Genomic DNA, 20,501 nt, shown 5'->3' with positions numbered 1-20,501 from the left:
TTGGTCCCCATCCGAAAGGTACAGTGTCTCAGGATGTGGGTTCTGGGATTGGTGACGCTAATGGGTTGTCTACACTCTGGTATAGGTCTTCCTCAAGTGCCTCTGGTGGAGTTTGTGAAGACACCAGGTGTGTGGTTGGAGCTATGCGGTGTACACACAGCACGTTAGCTTTCTTTTTGGCCTTTTCATCCTCAAATTCCTGGAGGAGGCCTTTCATGATCTTCCGGATTTCTTGGTGGAGGCTTGAGTCCACATACTTACCTGAGTGCTTAGACCGGTCTCTTTCCTTGGAGTCTCGGTTCCAAGTGTTCTTATTGTTGCGTCCAGGTGGTCCCTGATGTGGGTGGCTAGAACCCTGCCATCCTTGGGATCGGTCACCTGGGTACTCATGTCTGTCATCGGGGTGATCTTCCCATGTTGTGGGCTTCTCCAACTGTCTGGGTTTGAACTTATTTCCCAGATTTTCAGCAGTTTCAGAGCCCTCTCTGGTTCCAAAGTAACTTTGGTTTTGTGGGGACCACTGCGGTTTTGCTCGTGGTCCACCTCGGTCCTTGGGTCGGCTTTTGACAGATAGTTTCATCTGTCAAGGGGAGGTAGTGGCAAAGCCAGCATGAGGATTAAATGACCCCCCGGAGGTGCCTTCAAGGTCGAGGGTAGGCCTAGGTGCTTCAAGGCTGAGGATCATTTTGTCCTCAGATTTACCCTCTCTCTTAATTTGTTTTGTGAAACCTTTCGTAGCAAGGTCATGCAGGTACTGTATTAGGGTGGAGTTTCTCAAGGAACAAGGTTTTAAAATTAAGGTCTTCTTCCATATCTGGTTCATTTTGGGTGCCGAAATAGGTACAGAGGAGCCTTTTGTAATGTTGTGGCGGTTCGCGCCTGCCTTGTTTGACGGCCATAGCGGCGGCTAGGCCTGTCCAAACGGAGTGATCCGAATATTCTTTTTCTAATGCTAAGCTAAGTTTAGCAAAGTCTTGTACCTCCGTGGGTTGACGCTCAACAAACCGGCTGACCTCGCGGCTGGAAGTCCGCTTGATGAGGTAGACATAACGTTCACCGGTAGCATGAGTGAAATCCCTGAGATAATAGCGTATAATATCGTTTAAATATGCACTTGTGTCGGGGGAGCCTCCTGGAGTTGTCTCAAAACGGTTAATAAGCTGTGCAATCTTATCTAGTTCTCTGTCATTAAGGACTGTGGTAAGACACATCTGAGTGGGAAGGAGAGGCGGTGTCTCTTGATACCCATGGTAAGGAGGTTGGAACTCCTGAGGATGCAACATGGGTCCTGACAGGGGTTCAGGGCGCACTTCCTTGCGGTCTGTGGTGGTGAACGTTTGCGTTCCGCTTTTCCACATGACTCTTTGGTCAGGGTCTCCCGGTGATTGGGAGTTTAATTGTCATTCGCACTTTAATGATTGCACTTCAGCATTGAGGTGTTCATTTTGTTCTTGCGAATCTTCTAAAAGATTTTGTGTATCTGTCAGACGTCTCAGCACCTCGCAAGTCTTCAGCTTTTCAGACTCCAAAATGTCTTCATGCTTTCCAGCATGACTCTTTAATGTTTTAAGCTCACCATACACCTGTTGGAGTAAATCCTGAGCTTCTCCTTGTTCTCGATATGTGGAGCTAAGTTCAGCTTGTAACTCCTTAATTTCATTGTCGTGTTCCTGAAGAGTTTCTTTCAGGAGTAAGGTTTGGTCTTTGGCTCCAGGATCAGATGCTGTATCAGGAGTTTATTCTCCTCACGCAATTTGGCATTTTGTTCTTTCTGCCTTTTTATAGAAAGAACCGATTTATCCATGAGTGATTCCGCATTTTTGAGCTTCAGGGCTGTGGCAATGGCTAGCTTGCCAAGCACTGTAGCCAGGTTTTTCTTTTCCACAGTTGCTGCTAATGTCTGACTGATGAGTTCAGACATCTCAGCAACTATGCTTTCGCGCGTGGCTTGTTGCATGTCGTGCAAGTAGCCAGGCAATATTTCAGCGGTCAGGTCGGATAAGACCTCTTCTAAAAGCTCACCTGAGTCGCAACGACCTTGGCTTTCCAGGTCGGTAGAAGTTCTTGGTTTGTTGTCACTGGACGTGGCCATGTTGGCTTTCTGGGATGACGGTTAGACAGCGTCCACCAGAAACAAAACAACAAAGAATTGACAACAAAATAAGATGAGCGATAATAAAAATATTTACAGATGATCCAGCTGCAGAAGCGTGAAAGGGATTAGTGAGTTAACTGCAGGTGAAACCAGCAGTGGAGAATTCACACGAATGCAAAAGGAAAATATTGAGGAGTGTTATGTACACACAAGTAGAACTTCCCTTTGTTTAGTTATTGTGATGTAACACCAATATTCTCTGTTTAGAATTGCTATGGGTTACACTTTGGTAAAGCTTCAGCGCTTTCACTTAAAAGAAATCACTCCTGAAGGATGTGATCTTTTAATGAGGTAGGAGAGTTATAAATAATATTTTTTTTTCTTTATTGTTATTAAATGATCTCCTGATTAATCCTAATTAAATAGGATTGAAACTGTAAAGTTCATTAGATAGTTGTGAAAACAACAAGATTAAATATGTGTGTACACTTGATTAGTATCCAGACAGTAGAATAAAAGATTAATTTTCCAATTAGAATTGGAGAAGCAGCTAAAAAGGGTTAAAAAAAAATTATTATGCAAGATAAAACTTGATAATAAATGTTTCAGTTAATAGTAGTTATTCTTTTAAGTGGTAGGAAAAAGTTAAAAGGTCACTGGAAATTATTTACATGCAGTACAGGCTAGTTACCAGCAGTCGACGGACTATCCGGTTACTATAGTATGCTGTTATGTTGTTAGCGGAAGCTAGGCTAACTGGTCAGGCGCTTAGCTGCGGTGGTTAGCACCTGGGTTAATTCAATGATCGGAGCCTCGGAGTTTGAGAGCGGCTAACTGCCTGTTAGCACACTATTATCTCCGGCTTTCCGATGGCTGATTAGCATTCAATCCGAGTTAAGGGGTCGTTAGCATGGCTGTAGAAGCTAGTGCGTATTAGCGCTCTGTTAGCAGTCCCGTACTGTTGCGCGTCACGCCGACAGCGGAAATCGATTGAACGAAATTACACGGACTGATTAACATGCAGGTTTCGTGCAGTTAGTGGCCGTTAGAAGCAGCTTGGTTCACCAAGTAATGCTTAATGACACAAATCGTTTGTGATTTTCAACACCACTCATGGCTGCTAAGCCATTCGGAGTGGGTGCTAAGATGCCGACTGTTTACGTCATGTGTGTGAGGTAGCACAGTTTGACGGCAGTGCGTCAAGCTGTTGATGACATCGTGATGTGATTCGCACACAGAGTGGGTTTGAAGCAGGCAACGCCTCCAATTCAAACTTTTCCACTCAACAGCAATAAATTCTTAAAAACGTGCTTGTTTTTCTTCACAAAATGGCAGACTCGGCGGTCCTTTGGAACAATACAGCATTTTTAAAACACAAGATGGTGGACACGTGGGTCCCCCTCCCTTTTCTCTCAGACAAGCTTTGACCAGGATGTCTCCTGAGTCAGGGAAGCAACCACTGGCAATCCTTTCTGAACTATCTAGGCTCAGTGTAACATCAGAATCTCAGCTCAGGCAAGCCGTGGCTGGACAATCAGAGCACAACGTGCTGACTGACTCACAAGTTTTGTGACTGGTTAACTAGCTAATTTAACTAGTCCCTTGGAGTCACGAATACAGTGATTAAAATAATTGGAATCTCGCAATTTTGCAATATGTATCCGGGTGAGCAGTTTAAATCTGGAAACTCACAGAATTTAACTGTCACCGAGGCCTCACATTAACATGAATTTCTCATGTGGAAATAACACAGCGCTTTCTTCTTTTTTTCTTTCTCTCTCTCAAGCACATGCACACAGTTGAATAAGGACAGATTAAGTTGCTCTATACGCTTCCATACCAGCTCTACACGCTCCATCGGGTGCTCGAGGGTTCATGGGAGTTTGCCCAACCAGTCCACGTGTTTTGTGGATCTGGAGAAGGCATTTGACCGTGTCCCTCGGCGCACCCTGTGGGGAGTGCGCCGGGAGTACGGGGTCCGGGGTCCTTTGCTAAGGGCTATCCGGTCCCTGTGCGACCGCAGCAGGAGCTTGGTTCGCATTGCCGGTAGTAAGTCAAACCTGTTTCCAGTGCACGTTGGCCTCCACCAGGGCTGCCCTTTGTCACCACCCTTTGTTTATTTTTATGGACAGAATTTCTAGGCGCAGCCAGGGTGTAGAGGGGGTCTGGTTTGGGAACCACAGAATCTCGTCTCTGCTGTTTGCGGACTATGTGGTTCTGTTGGCTTCGTCAAATCAGGACCTTCAGCGTGCACTGGGGCGGTTTGCAGCCGAGTGTGAAGCGTCCGGGATGAAAATCAGCACCTCCAAATCCGAGGCCATGGTTCTCGACCGGAAAAAGGTGCTTTGCCCTCTTCAGGTCGGTGGAGTGTCCTTGCCTCAAGTGGAGGAGTTTAAGTATCTCGGGGTCTTGTTCACGGGTGAGGGACGGATGGAGCATGAGATTGATAGACGGATCGGTGCCGCATCTGCAGTGATGCGGTCGCTGTATCGGACTGTCGTGGTGAAGAGGGAGCTGAGTAGGGGGGCAAAGCTCTCAATTTACCGATCGATCTACGTTCCGATCCTCACCTATGGTCATGAGATTTGGCTCATGACCGAAAGAACGAGATTGCGAGTACAAGCGGCCGAGATGAGTTTCCTCCGCAGGGTGGCTGGGCGCTCCCTTAGAGATAGGGTGAGGAGCTCGGTCACTCGGGAGGAGCTCGGAGTCGAGCCGCTGCTCCTCCACGTCGAAAGGAGTCAGTTGAGGTGGCTTGGGTATCCTTTCCGGATGCCCCCTGGACGCCTCGCTGGAGAGGTGTTCCGGGCACGTCCCACTGGGAGGAGGCCCCGGGGAAGACCCAGGACACGCTGGAAGGACTACATCTCTCCGCTGGCTTGGGAACGCCTTGGGGTTCCCCCGGAGGAGCTGGAGGAGGTGTGTGTGGATCGGGAGGTCTGGGCGGCTTTGCTTGAGCTGCTGCCCCCGTGACCCGACTCCGGATAAAGCGGAAGAAAATGGATGGATGGATGGATGGATAGATTCATCCTAATTTAACAGGTAATTTACTTTGGTATTATTAACCTGAGAGAAGATGAATGATTTTGAATAGAGTTAAATAAAGCCACTCTGTTTATCTGACAACATAGCCCGGTCTTACTTGCGCAGTGCAGCGAGTCTCCAGATGCACCAGAGATGAGCATCTGGTTCAGGTGCACTTGAGATGCACCTGAACCAGATGCTGTAATCATCTGGTTCAGTCGACGCTCTGTCCGCCACACAGCTTCGCCAGGGACCTTGACAAAGAGGCTCTGCTGGTCCGACTCGCTCGGTCTTGTCAGTGGCGGGGATGATTTCTGTTATTGCGGTGCTGTGATTTGGCGGCAGCAGTTCAAGTCGCTGTGGACGTCTCAGCTGACCTGGATGTTTTTCCTCTGCAGCGCTCTGGAGTATGGCTCATCAGAATAAAGGTTTGAGCGTCTTTATTCTCTATCAAAAATCAAAAATTCGTCTTTCGTCGTCGTCTTTTTGGAAGCTTGGTTGAATCAGAATTCAATGCACAACTGGCTGACTTTAGAAGAAAAATGTTCGTGAAAGGAATTTGGAGTTTGAAAAAGGAAAAAAAGGTTTTAATTTGAAAATTCGAAAAAGGAAGTTAAATGCGCCGGCATGTTTAACTTGACAAAGGTTGCAAAAGTTATCTGTCGGAAAATAAAGTAAATTCTTGTCGGTACACCAAACAAGAAAGAGTCTTAAGTAGCACGTGGCTTTAGACAAAGAGTCATAAATCTTGACGGCTTTAGGCGCGTCTTTAGACTTAAGGAAAAGAAGAGGAGTAAAGAGGTAAGCGAAGCAGAAGAAGCAAGAGAGCGAATTCCCGGGCGCGAGCTCTTTTAAAGGGTTAATAAGCTCCACCCCCAAGAATTCTGGGTAATGTATTTTCTGGAGTTTCTGTTGTCTAGTTTTATATATATAAATCAGCATGGCTCCAACATTCCGCTTTGAAACCAAACCAAGTCCTGCAGAATAGATCTTGTAACTGGTTTATATTATATATATATATATATATATATATATATATATATATATATATATATATATATATATATATATATATATATATATATATATATATATATATATAACACACTAAGTAAACATTCCCCAATGAACAGAGTTATAACACATCAAATATAACACTTTCATGCATGCATAGAAAAGAGTGACGTTTCCTTTTCTCTTTTATTTATTTTTTGTTCTTTTGCTACAACAATACAATGAAACTCCATTTTTAAACTGAGGTTAGGAGTTTGAGTCTTGCAGGAAATCAATTCACCTGTCCTTCCCAATTTGTTCCACAGGGGTCATTCTTGTTCCATGGTTAGGTTTTTATTTATCTAGCAGAGCTGTGAAAGGGGGTGTTGAGTGGCGTCTGGTTTGGGCCACTGATGAGAATTCCCAGCTATGTGGAGAATGCACTTTGGGGAAGTTCTAAATCCTGAATATAGTGGGATTTGTTGACAGATCCAAGCTGTGTATGGCTTAAAATGTCTCCTCTTTGACACCTGGAGATATACCAGGCCTTGCTGTATGGGGTTTATCTTTTCTTTAAAGGAGCCCAATGGCCCCATCTTAATGCAAGCTTAAGATGTTGGCTGTTTGATCACAGCTTTCCACTACACTAGGCATGCTGACAAAACTCGTAACAACAAAACAACAAAAAGCACAACCTGTTTATTTGATCCTTTACCAACAAAACTGTTTAAGGACCTGTGGCCCAGTCTTGGGCCAACTGTGCTGGAAATTATTAATCTTTCTTTAACTTCTGGATCTGTTCCTAAATGTTTCAGATCTGCAGTGATTAAACCATTACTTAAGAAACCTAATCTTGACCCTAGTGTATTGAAAAACTATCGGCCGATATCAAATCTATCTTTTTTCTCTAAAATTCTGGAAAAAGTGGTGTCACGGCAGCTCATAGACTGTCTTACTGAGAATAATCTCTTTGAGCCACTGCAGTCTGCTTTTAGAAAATATCATCCACATAGACGGCTCTCACTAAAGTGGTGAATGATCTTCTGCTTACAATGGATTCGGACACCACTACGGTTCTGTTGCTGTTAGATCTCAGTGCTGCATTTGATACAGTGGATCATCATATTCTACTTGATAGGCTGGAAAATCATTTTGGGATTACTGGGAGTGCCCTTGCATGGCTGACGTCATACTTGACCAGTTGTTCTCACTGTGTTTTGTACAGTAACACTACCTCTAACCTTAGTGACATGAAATTTGGGGTTCCACAGGGTCTGTCTTAGGCCCCCTGCTTTTCTCCCTTTATATAGCACCCCTTGGGCATATATTGCGGCGTTTTGGGGTTTCCTTTCACTGCTATGCAGATGCTACTCAGTTATACATGCCGATAACTGCTGGTAATCTCATTCACATAAAATCCTTACAAGACTGCCTTACAGCAGTGAGAAGTTGGATGTCCAGAAACTTCCTACTTTTAAACTCTGATAAGACTGAAATGATGGTTCTTGGTACAGTGAGACATCGGCATCAATTTGACCAGTTAACGCTCAGCCTCGGCTCGTGTGTCATACATCACACTGACAAAGTGAGGAACCTTGGGGTAATTTTTGATCCTTCGTTGTCCTTTGGCCTCCACATTAGAAATATTACTAGGACTGCTTTCTTCCACCTGCAAAATATAGCGAAGATTCGTCCCATCCTGTCTATGGCTGATGCTGAGACCCTGATCCATGCATTTATCTCAATTGGACTACTGCAATGTTCTATTTTCTGGTTTACCGCAGTCTAGCATTAGGGGTCTCAAATTGGTTCAAAATGCTGCAGCCAGACTATTGACACAAAGCAGAAAGTACAACCACATTACACCCGTTTTGGCATCCCTTCACTGGCTTCCTGTCCCAGTGAGATAGGATTTTAAGGTTCTGCTACTATCCTATAAAATTATTCATGGACTGGCACCTCCCTACCTAGCTGACCTAATTAAACCTTACGTACCGGCTCGGGCTTTACGTTCTCAGGGTGCAGGACTACTTTGTGTTCCTAAGGTGAATAAGAAGTCACAGAGCTTTCTTTTATCGTGCCCTTGTTCTGTGGAATGATCTCCCTGCATCAATAAAACAGTCACATTCTGTGGAGATTTTCAAGTCCAGACTTAAGATGCACTTATTTTCCCTTTCATATGGCTGTTATACTGGAACAGTTTTGTTTTACGCTTTTTACTCTTTTAATTAATTTATTAGTAATTGGAGCGGGCTGCGGCCTCAACTTTACCTAAATTCTGGGTCTTTTAGTGAAGTTTAGGACTAGTGGCCAGCGATCACCTTAGTATTTCTCTGTTTTTCTTGTTGTTTAATGCTGGCAAATTATACAGTAGTTTTTGTCTTTATGGTGCCTGATTCTGTTTTTTCTCTGTTTAAGGTGCAGCTCCATCCAGAGATGGGAGTTGTATTCGTGTTGGCGATCCTCCTGTCCTGTGCACTACTAGCATTTCTTGTATATTTGTCCGTGAATTGTTCTGTGAATTGTTCTGTAATTTATGTTTGTAGCATGGCCCAAGCAGACGGTCACCGCTTTGAGTCTGGTCTGCTTGAGGTTTCTTCCTCAGAGGTAGTTTTTCCTTACCACTGTTACTCTGGGGGTTGGTAAAGTTAGACCTTACCTGTGTGAAGTGCTTTGAGGCAACTCTCTTGTGATTTGGCGCTATATAAATGAAAATTAAATTGAAATTGAAATCTTTGCTTGTGAACGGCTGAGACTTTTGGGGATACTCCTTTTATACTCAATCATGACACTCACAATTAGTGTTCTCAGTTCCCAAATGCTTATTGAGTGTTGTTAGACGGAAAGGTGATGTAACACAGTGGTAAACATACCACTGTCCCAGCTTTTTTGAAATGTGTTGCAGGTATCTATTTCAAAATGAGCAAATATTTGCACAAAAGCAATAAAGTTTATCAGTTTGCACATTAAATATCTTGTTTTTGTGGTGTATTCATTTTCAAAGTGTGGGAGAGTGAGTCACCCCTCAGAGAACAAATGAATGGCTGCCCCACCACCACCACCACCGACACATATACACACAATTTCAATATCTTCATGTGTTTACTTTTATTCTTTTACACATCTTAAACACATTTTAAAAGTATGTGTGTGCATTTAAGGAACTGTCTGTGCATTTACACATTTTATAGCCTTTGTAAACATTTTAAACATGTTTCTAAAGAACATTCTATTCTTTCACACATTTTGCACCCTTTTCAAACATTTTAAACGTTTTTAAAGAATGTTCTATTCTTCTCTTTTTACCTTTTGTCATATTTTAAACATCATTTTTTAAACACTTAAACATCTCTGTGAGTTTTTAAATATCTGCATAAGTAACACATTTTATCATCAAAAATATTAATTCAAACAGGGATTGGTATTGATAAGATTTTATCGATAACAAAGCCATTATCAATTCTGCTTATCAATCTGATTCCTTATCGATTCCCTTATCAATACTGCCTGTGAATTTTCTGTGTACTAAATAAAAGTTGGCTTTACAGGTTTTCTATGTCAGTAACATTGTATTGAGTCTTAAAGTAAATATGATAAATATGAAATTGGTCACTGCATCCTTGATCTCTTGGAGATAAATAAAAATGAACAAAATCTCTAGTTTTTCTCCAAAGCATTTCCTTTCAGACATTAATGGCATGAATGTCATTCCATACCTCTGAGCTGAGCTCAGCCGGCTGCTGCATGTCAGCATCAATGTAATTCATAAAGAACACAGGACTTCTCATTTTGGGAGGAAAAAAAAGTTTAGTCTGTTGTAGTTTGTTGTCTGTATTACAACATTTGGAAAGAGGTGTCATTTGATTTAAAATGGCAATTTGCTTTGACGTTATTAATTCCAGCCGGACTCTAACTTGACTAAGCAGAAAGCGGCGCAGCGCTTGGAGCTGTGCAAATGAAATGGAGGACAATTCTCTTTTCTTGCCCGCAACAAGACAAGAGGCCCAGTTAGTGACTTTAATCTGCACAAAAGTGACTTCACGATTGAGGTTTTTATATGGCTTTTAGAGGGGTTAAGAAGTGGACTTAGCACTTCTGAGAGCAGCGAAGCAATGAACCAACGAAGCAGTGGATCAGAAAACTGCTTCTTTGCTTCAAGCTTCAAGAACAACCATCTATAATTAACCGCAGAAGCGGTTGATTACAGACCCACTGCAGGGTCTGCAATTAACATAAAGAAATCATGATCTTTCCGATAAAACACCCTCAAAACAACGGCCACTCTGAAGGACCGATACTTGAATCTGAATCTTAAGCAAAAAAGCAATTGATGTTGATGGATCGAATAATTTCTTAACAATTCTCAAAAAGAAAAGTACCCATCCCTTGCACCCCCTTGAAGAACTCTTGTGCCACCCACGGGAGGTGCGCCTCACAGTTTAAAAACCACCACTGTAGAACATTGTGAGTAATCATGAAAGTTTTATATGTTTCAAAATACTGGTGCAGATTGGGAGTAATTTTTTCAGATTGGGAGTTTTTCTGTGTTTCTGGGCCATTTCTGAGATCAGTGTAAATCCATTGAGAAAAATTTTGAATGGTTGATGCAGTGCGGGTCATCCATGCGAGTCAAATATTTCCTCATATGTATGGGAACCATAATAGCACTGCTAAAACTGCAAGCTATAACGTGCAACATCATTGGTTACTTTTTCTTCAACAGCAAACTTTCAGCCAATCAGAATCTCTGTAAATCTGAAGTCACTGAATGTACCCAGACGTGGACATTTGAGTTTCGGCAAGTTTAAGCTGTCAAGCTAAGACTTTAACATGGCCAAAATTACTGAGAGAGAGGATGAAGACCACATTAAAGACATTGATAGTGGTATATATATACGAGGTCTATTAGAAAAGTATCCGACCTTATTATTTTTTTCAAAAACCATATGGATTTGAATCACGTGTGATTACATCAGACATGCTTGAACCCTCGTGGGCATGCAAGAGTTTTTTCACGCCTGTCGGTTACGTCATTCGCCTGTGGGCAGTCTTTGAGTGAGGAGTTGTCCACCCGCTCGTCGATTTTTTTCATTGTTTAGGAATGGCTCAGAGACTGCTGCTTTGTTTGATAAAAATTTTTTCAAAACTGTAAGGCACAACTGAGTGGACACCATTCAATAAATTCAGCTGGTTTTCGGTAAAAATTTTAACGGCTGATGAGAGATTTTGGTCTGGTAGTGTCGCTTTAAGGACGGTCCACGGCGCCTGACGGTGATCTGCGCTTCGAGGCGGCAGCGTCTCGCCGTTTCAAGTTGAAAACTTCCACATTTCAGGCTCTGTTGATGCAGTAAGTCGTCAGAGAACAGAGAACTTTCAGAAGAAGTCGGCATGAGGAGTTTATTCGGACATTCCATTGTTAACGGTCATTTTGTAATGAAAGAACGTGCGGGCAGAGTCGCATGTCGGGCTGGACCCGACCGCGGGGGGTCGCGGCAGGAAAAACACCTCCATTGGAAATCTTAACGGGCAAGTTGGAACATGCCCAAGCTGTTAAACAATTTCTCAGTTACTCACTTGTTGAAAGCCATTAAAAGCCGCCTGAATTCTACAAATGGTTTTCAATACGGAGGTGTTTTTCCTGTCGCGGTGCACACAGATTTGCCGAGTCGTCACGGAAACGACTCGGCGAATTTGCGCGTACGTCTTTCATTACAAAAATGTCCTTAAACAGTGGAATGTCTGCATAAATTCCTCATGCCGGCCTCTTCTGAATCTTCTCTGTTCTCTCACGATGTCCTGGGTGAATTAAGCCTTAAATTAGGATGTTTTCAGCTCGAAACAGGCCAACGACAGCACCTGGAAGCGCTGCAGGACGTCCCGCTCCGTGGGAAGTCCTTACACCGACAGAAACACCCCATAATCTCTCATCAGCCGTTAAACTTTTCACAGAAAACCAGCTTAATTTCTCGAATAGTGTCCACTCGGATATTCCTCACAGGTCCAGAAAAAATTTTGATAAAGCAACGCGCGCCGTCTCGAGCAGCGTGTGAAACAAAGGAATTCAGCCGAGAGGGCGGGACCACATCTCACTCAAGGCCTGCCCACAGGGAAATGACATCACCGACACGCGTGAAAAAACTCACGCATGCGCACGAGGGTTCAAGCATGATTGGTGTAATCGCATGTCATTCAAATCCATATAGTTAAAAAAAAAATAAAAGGGTCGGTTTATTATCTAAGAGACCTCGTATATATAAAAAAAAGTTCAAGTGGACATGTTTGAACGGGGAGGTGGAGGTTGACGTGGATGGGACAAAAGAAAAATAATATGCCGCACAAGCGGTGCGAGCTCACTCATGGTACAGGGAGTCCCAAACAGGAAGTGTCAAATTTTTAATCCACAGTGAAACAGGAAATGCCAAAAGTTGAACACTTACTGGATCGACATTTCCTGGACTGACAACAGATGCGAGCTCGTGGGATCTCGCGGGAATTCATTGGTAAGTTCACACTGAAACAGGAAGTACCAAATTTTGAGCCCACAGTGAAAGAGGAAATTTACTGAAAATAAAGTGTGAATGACCTAATTGACATGGTCAGATGCTGAAGAGCTTTGTTCGTTCATGACCACGACATATACATATTAAATAAATGATAAACAATAATAAATAATACTCATAATAACAAAGCCTTTTTTCACCACTGCGGAGAAAAATTACAACAGGAAGAAAACTGTGAACAAGGTACTCACCACAGAGCCGTATATTAGTACAGGAATTGCAATGCTGCCTACATAACGCAAATGTCCTTGCATGGAAATCAAGTTGCCATTTTCATACCAGGCAAAACACTGACAAAGTGTCTGAATGTGAAATGTTTTCATGTGCATTTAAAATGCAGATGCAAGTGAACACACACGAAAAAAGCTTGCAAAATAAGTGTTAAAATATCATTCTTACCTGGATATCGAGCCAGTAAGATTACTTTCATTAAATTATGTAAGGAAAGTATTAAACTTACCCTGACACCCACACATTCTGAAATATTATACCCCCATCACTCATACGCCGATTGAGGCCGAATGGTGTCAGAATGACACATCCGGCCACAATTGGGAAATACTGAGGTGCAGTCTGAAGACCAACGGACAGCAGTCTGTGAGCATCTACCTATTTGGTCATATTCGCTTGGCTGTTCCAAGTGTGTTGCACATGTTCAAAACACTCTTTGCACCATCGAGATGCAACACACATCTGACGGTGGTCTATATACAGTCTTTGCGTCATCTGATTGCAGTCTACATATTATGATGGCATCAAAACAGCATCTGAAACTATGTGCTCGCGATTGATTGAGCTCTTGAAATCGATCAGTCACAGCAAAGCCTGTGGACATGTTGTGCCACATTTGTCCACCTCCACTGGACCCCGGCCAGGGAGGGCAAAAGGAATGTTGATATATAATATTTATGTGGCACTGTGCATGTGTCAGGGGCTCAGTGCAGCGCCCCGCAATGCCGCTGAATGGGATGTTGCCGCTGTAATGCACGTATTATTAAATGTTCACCTCCCAAGTCTGTAGCGGGTATGATGCGGGAATGTTTGTCCAGACCATGACAACATAAATACACATGCAACTCACCTGCAGTACCCCACATTCCATAGTGGTGCGCAGACAGCTGGTGAATTCCCTATCACCCGGCTGCGCTGTGTCCTGGTAACATCCATCTGCTCACAAATGCATAATCCACCTCTGGCATAAATAAATCCCATGTGAAGCACCATCTTGCACCGATACCCTTACCAAAAAATAATACTTATAAGTATATAAAAAGTAAACTAAAAGTATACTTGAAACATACTTGCATACGAGGTCTGTTAGAAAAGTAACCGACCTTATTATTTTTTTTCAAAAACCGTATGGATTTGAATCACGTGTGATTACATCAGACATGCTTGAACCCTCGTGGGCATGCGAGAGTTTTTTCACGCCTGTCGGTTACGTCATTCGCCTGTGGGCAGTCTTTGAGTGAGGAGTGGCCCACCCTCTTGACGTTTTTTTCATTGTCTAGGAATGGCTCAGAGACTGCTGCTTTGTTTGATAAAAATTTTTTCAAAAACTGTAAGGCACAACTGAGTGGACACCATTCGATAAATTTGCCGGTTTTCGGTGAAAATTTTCATGAGACATTTTGGTCTGTTAGTGTCGCTTTAAGGACGGCCCACAGCGCCTGACGGCGATCTGCGCTCCGAGGCGGCGGCGTCTCGCTGTTTCAAACTGAAAACTTCCACATTTCAGGCTCTGTTCACCCAGGTCGTTGTCAGAGAACAGAGAAGTTTCAGAAGAGGTCGGCATGAGGAGTTTATGCGGACATTCCACTGTTAAAGGAGATTTTGTAATGAAAGAACGTGTGGGCAGATTCGCATGTCGGGCCGGACCCGACTGCGGGGGGTCGCGACAGGAAAAACACATCCATTGGAAACCTTAACGGACAAGTTGGAACATGCCCAGCTGTTAAACAATTTTTCAGATACTCACTTGTTGAAAGCCATCAAAAGCCACCTGAATTTTACAAATGGTTTTCAACACGGAAGTGTTTTTCCTGTCGCGGCGCAGACGGATTTGCGGCGTCGTCACGGAACCGACTCGGCGAATTTGCCCGCACGTTCTTTCATTACAAAATCTCCTTTAACAGTGGAATGTCCGCATAAACTCCTCATGCTGACTTCTTCTGAAACTTCTCTGTTCTCTGACGACGACCTGGGTGAACAGAGCCTTAAATTAGGATGTTTTCAGCTCGAAACAGCCAGACGGACGCCACCTCCGACCGCGCCATGCCGATCCGCTTTGTGAGCTGTCCTTAAAGCGAAAGAAACTCCACAATCTCTCATCAGCCGTTAAACTTTTCACCGAAAACCAGCTGAATTTCTCGAATAGTGTCCACTCAGATATCCCTCACAGGTCCTGAAAAAATTTTGATAAAGCAACGCGCGTCGTCTCCAGCAGCATCTCAGACAAAGGATTTCAGCCGAGAGGGCTGGACCAGTGCTCACTCAAAGCCTGCCCACAGGCGAATGACATCACCGACACGCGTGAAAAAACTCACGCATGCGCATGAGGGTTCAAGCATGTCTGGTGTAATCGCACGTGATTCAAATCCATATAGTTTTTTTTTTATAAAACTGCCGGTTAGTTTTCAAATAGACCTCGTATACTACTTTTTGGTAAGGGTAATCCAACTACAGTGGTGTTAAGATGCATATCAAGTAACCCCCCCCCCCCCCCCCAAAAAAAGACTTTAAAAAAAGAGAGAAGAAAAAGTCCGCTGGTTGTGCTGAAGAATATTGCGCACGTGTGAAGTTGGCACACTACCAGCACAGTTCAGCAGCACTTATGGAGTCTAGCTGGATGAATAAAATCTAGCAATGCAAATATATACTGATCAAACACCTAAAGGGATTTTTCACCAGATTGTAAACAAGCAGGCAATCACTGACAGATGTCAGCCTTTTTGTGCGCTCTCTGGATGGACAGCTCCTGTGCTTGCGCACATGCGGCGCATGTGGAGTGGCTGGAACGTCATTATGTACAATTATATCATTATCACACATACACGCAGCTGAGCAAACATTGCGGCCAGATACTCGCACGCTGCTTCGATCACCTGTTCTAGCTGCTCATTCAGCTATTATGAACATGCGCACAGCTGAGTAAATTTTTCATCTGGCCACACACTCGCATACTGCTTGGATCACTTGTTCTACACACGTACACGCATACACTCTGTCATGTGAGATACATACACTCCTGCCAGCGCACCCTCCTCCTTATGAGAGGTCAGTTTAGCGCTAAGAATGTGAGGACGAGTGAAGATTTGATTGCGTGGGTGAGTGAGTGAGTGACAGCTCAAATGATGGTGGCATCTGACAGCAGTGTCTGGAATATGATTGTGCGGCATCCTGCAGGTATGCACGAGGCAGTCTGGATGTGTTCTGACATTGCTGACCACGCCTCTTTTCCTCCGCACTGCATCCGGAATCCCGGATTATGACCATATATGCTGTGTCTGCCTGGTTTCTGCACATTCTTGCGATGTGTGATGGGGGCTCTACTGTTGAAAGTTTAAATGGATCCGATCTGTTCCAGCTTCAATCAATTCCTTTGCAGATGATCATTCATGAGTCACATTTTATTCCAGGCACTGCCAGGAAATATCAAGATACAGAAGTTGAAGTTTAACATGTCATAATCCAAACAAGTTAGTCTTGAAAGTTTACACAGATCCGATATGTTCCAGCTTCCAAATTCTGCAAACATAATAAGGCACAATATCACACAATCCATACTGGGCACACAGACTGCATTAAATAATTCTACATGGTAAATCCATTATTGTATCGTACTGAATTAATTCAGCTTTGAGTAAAATTCGACTCTAGGTCGTTTCTAAATCTGTTGTATGTACATGGTATACAACTTCATATTCATGCATTGCATGGGGATGACACTCTGCAAGATACACCAGTTTATTGCCCAAAAGTCATAGAAAAGTAACAAGAACAAGAGTAATCTGCCATCTGCCAATCCGGATCTGGATCACCTCCAAAATTCAGTTGAGTCTTCCATGTCCTAATATCTATGTGTGGTGCAAATTTGGTGAGAATCCATGAGGTAGTTTTGAAGTAATCCTTCAAAGCGTATATAAAGTGAAATCTTGATCCAGAATCCGGATCCGGATCACCTCCAAAATTCAGTGGAGTCTTCCATGGCCTAATATCTATCTGTGGTGCAAATTTGGTGTGAATCCGTGAAGCAGTTTTGATGTAATCCTTCTAAACCTGTATAAAGTGATTTTTGATCTAGAATCCAGATTCGGATGTGGATCACCTCCAGAATTTAATGGTGTTTTCTAAGGACTAATATATATGTATCTGTGGTACAAATTTGGTGATAATCCATGAAGTAGTTTTGAAGTAATCCTTCAAAGTGTATATAAAGGGAAATCTTGATCCAGAATCCGAATCCATATCCAGATCACGTCCAATGTTTAATGGAGTCTTCCCTGCCCTAATATCTATCTGAGGTGCACATTTTGTGTTAATCTGTGTAGCTTTGACGTAATCCTTTGTAATGTGTGGTGCAAATTTGGTGAGAATCCGTGAGGTAGTTTTGAAGTAATCCTTCAAAACCTACATAAAGTGAATCTTGATCCAGAATCCAGTTCTCCATACAGATCACTTCCAATATTTAATGGAGTCTTCCATGGTCTAATATGTATCTATGTTGAAACTTTCATTAAAATCCATTCAGTAGTTTTGATGTAATCCTGCTAATGGACAGACAGACAAACACAGATAAATTTAATAATGTCCTTGGTGGACATAATAACCAAAACTACTTACTAATGGAAGGAAATGTCTCCCTTCTTCCTCCAGTTGTGGCATTGCTGGCATGCACAGCTTTCTGGCATTTTCCAGCTGTTTCTTGAGAAGATCTATGAGCATCAGTGTGCCCTAGCCACTGAGTTGCCCTGTGTGAAAATGGCGACCACGGTTCCTTGCTGGCATGCATCTCAGTGCGACTGGGGTCTCTGGTACTCATATACAGCTCTGTGGTACTCACCCACTTGTAGAATGTTTTCCGGCAGAATGAAATATGTAATGTCCAGCAGTGCACGCCATCGAAGATGTCCTGGCTTGCTCCATCATGCACCATCTGTGCGTGATCAGGCCCGGATACAGACTGGTTTGGGCCGATGCAGTTGCATCGGTCAAATTTTTTTTACGCATCGTTCGTCATTGGTAAAAAAAAAAATCTTGAGTTTCAGAGTCATACAGACGTACAAATAAAGTCGGATAGTCAGGGTTTGGTCTGCAATCAACCATTTTTGCAGCGCGACTCCACTTTGAAGCCGTGAACCATTGAAGCAATGCTTCGATCCGCTCGTTGGTTCTTTGATTCGCTGCTCTTCAGAAATGGTAAGTCTGCTTCTTAACCCCTCTCAAAGCCATTAAAATATCATGAGCAGTGTTGTATAGTAACGAAGTAAAAATACTTCACTACTGTACTTAAGTACGTTTTGGGAGACTTTGTACTTTACTTGAGTTTCTGTGTAGGCTTTCAGTTGTCCAGGTGGTTTCCATAGTAGAGAAGCTTGAATCTTCGGCTGGGTTGCTTGACACGAGGACGTTTCGCTTGTAGAGAAGAAATTCTTCTCTACAAGAGTCAAGACAGAAGTCCGACCACCAGAGCAAGAATTTTAGCTGAGGAAGCTTCTGCGATTTGAAGCGAAACGTCCTCGTGTCAAGCAACCCAGTTCAGTTGAAGATTCAAGCTTCTCTACTACTTTAGTGGAGTTTTAAAATTCAGCTTACTTTCACTTTTACTTCACTACATTTCCGACCTTAACTGCATACTTCTACTCCGATACATTTTCTATTCACACTGTCGTTACTCGTTACAAAAAAAAAAAAAAAAAACACACAGACACACGCACACACACGAAAAAAGTCGCATTTTCACCCAGAGATACCACTGATTACTAGTGACTGCAACGAAGTCAGGCCCATACATGTCAACCTATACGGATTGTCCGTAAATTATTCTATCAGGGCTGGTGGTGGGCTGAAACCGGAAGCAGTGGGAGACCAATGCAGACTCACAGGCAGGGTTGCTTTAGTTGAATAATAGGCTTTATCTTGAAACCAGACATTGGGTTCGGTACACAGGTAGGCAGACATGGAAGCAGATGTATCAGACATGGTACAGGCTGGGACGTGGTCCATAAACCAGGCAGGGTTCGTTCACAAAGCGTCGAGGTATATAGCAGGCAAAACAAAGGCAGAGTCAAAATACAGGCAGAGTTCAGGATACGGCAAGGCAGAGGTCAGAGCAACAAAGCAAGGTCAAAACACACACAAACAAACTGGACAAGAACGAGAGGCTAGAAAGTGAACAAAGTCAACAATCAGGCCGTGAGCTGTGGAACTGTGAGGGTTTTGAAGAGACAGCAAACTAATCAGGTGTGTGGAAAGAGGTGTGGTGAAGTGAACAAAGAGGAGAGAAGGCAAGAGTGTGCAGGAAGGCAAAACAAAAGTGGTGCAAAACAAGATAAGTAGGTGACAGAAGAACTAACAGAATAATGTGATGTGTTCTAGACAAACAATAATGCGTGAGCAAAACAAAAAAGGGCAGAACTAAGAAATACTGTGACTAGTCTAAAGAGGGCAAAGAGACAAATGACTAACTAGAAAATAAATGATAAGCAAACAAAACCAGAGGTTATAGAAAAGCACAATAAATAACAAACAGAACTTAACCTGATAAGAAACACTACAAGATAAATAACCAAAACCTGAGACTAAAGCATAAAACAATAAATGTGATAAACTCATGATGAAAACAAACTGGCAGGACAACACTAGAATGGAACTGAATCATGACAAAGAAATACAAAGTGACAAAGAGACCAAGTAATAAAGCAAAATGGAACACAGAATAAACACATGATGAAAATAATCCACTAATGAGACACGGGAAGATGGAAAGCCATGAGGGACTGATGCAGACGAGACAGCACAGAGTAGGGAGACAGGTTAAGCCAAACACAAATCAACAAAACCCCAACGAAACAAAGGAGGCAACAGAAAAGAAAGACTAATAACTGAGATTGCAGCCAAAAACTGGATGAAAGTAGAACATCAGATCCCAAAATGAAGCTTATGGTGGTGAAAACAAAAAAAGACAAACAGAAAACTGGTGACGAAAGTGCTGAAATAGGGAATAAAGAAACCAACAACCAGAAACTCTATAAGAACTAAGTGGAGTAATAGAAGTAAGGAAAAAATGACGCAGGGAGTGAATAAAGCCAGAAAAGTTAACAAGATAGCAAAAAGAGGAAAAAAATGGTAATAAACCATGCCCCCGAATACTGAAGGACCCCTTCACGTTTATGGCTACTAGAACCATTGAAAAACATGAGCCAAGAATTATAAGAGCCAAAATATCGGTCAACCAAAGAACGTGTGTGGGCTAAGGCCCGACGAAGGGAAATCCCCCGGGGACCACCAAAGCCAGCTAATCTAGTAAAAATCGTCTCTGGAACACTAAACAGCTGTCCGAGAGAGCGTCGGACAGCGTAATGGAGCGGGGTGTGCCGAGACTGGCTATGATGTCTGCTTCAAATAGGAAGTCCATCGGGTCCTTGACGCAGGTAGGCAACCGACCTTGCATAAACAGAGCTTTTATGTTGGTTAGTTCAGGGAATTCAGTGACCATTTCTGGAGCAGTGAGGAGAAGCTGATCTAACAGAAAAAATGTGCTGCTTGCTCCGCTCGCCTGGACTGTCCAGGAACTCAAAAAACAAGTCCTGAATCTTAAACAAAAACTG

This window comes from Thalassophryne amazonica, chromosome 1 (genome assembly GCF_902500255.1).
Source record: "Thalassophryne amazonica chromosome 1, fThaAma1.1, whole genome shotgun sequence".
Taxonomy (NCBI): Eukaryota; Metazoa; Chordata; class Actinopteri; order Batrachoidiformes; family Batrachoididae; genus Thalassophryne; species Thalassophryne amazonica.
Note: the sequence above shows the minus strand (reverse complement) of the source record.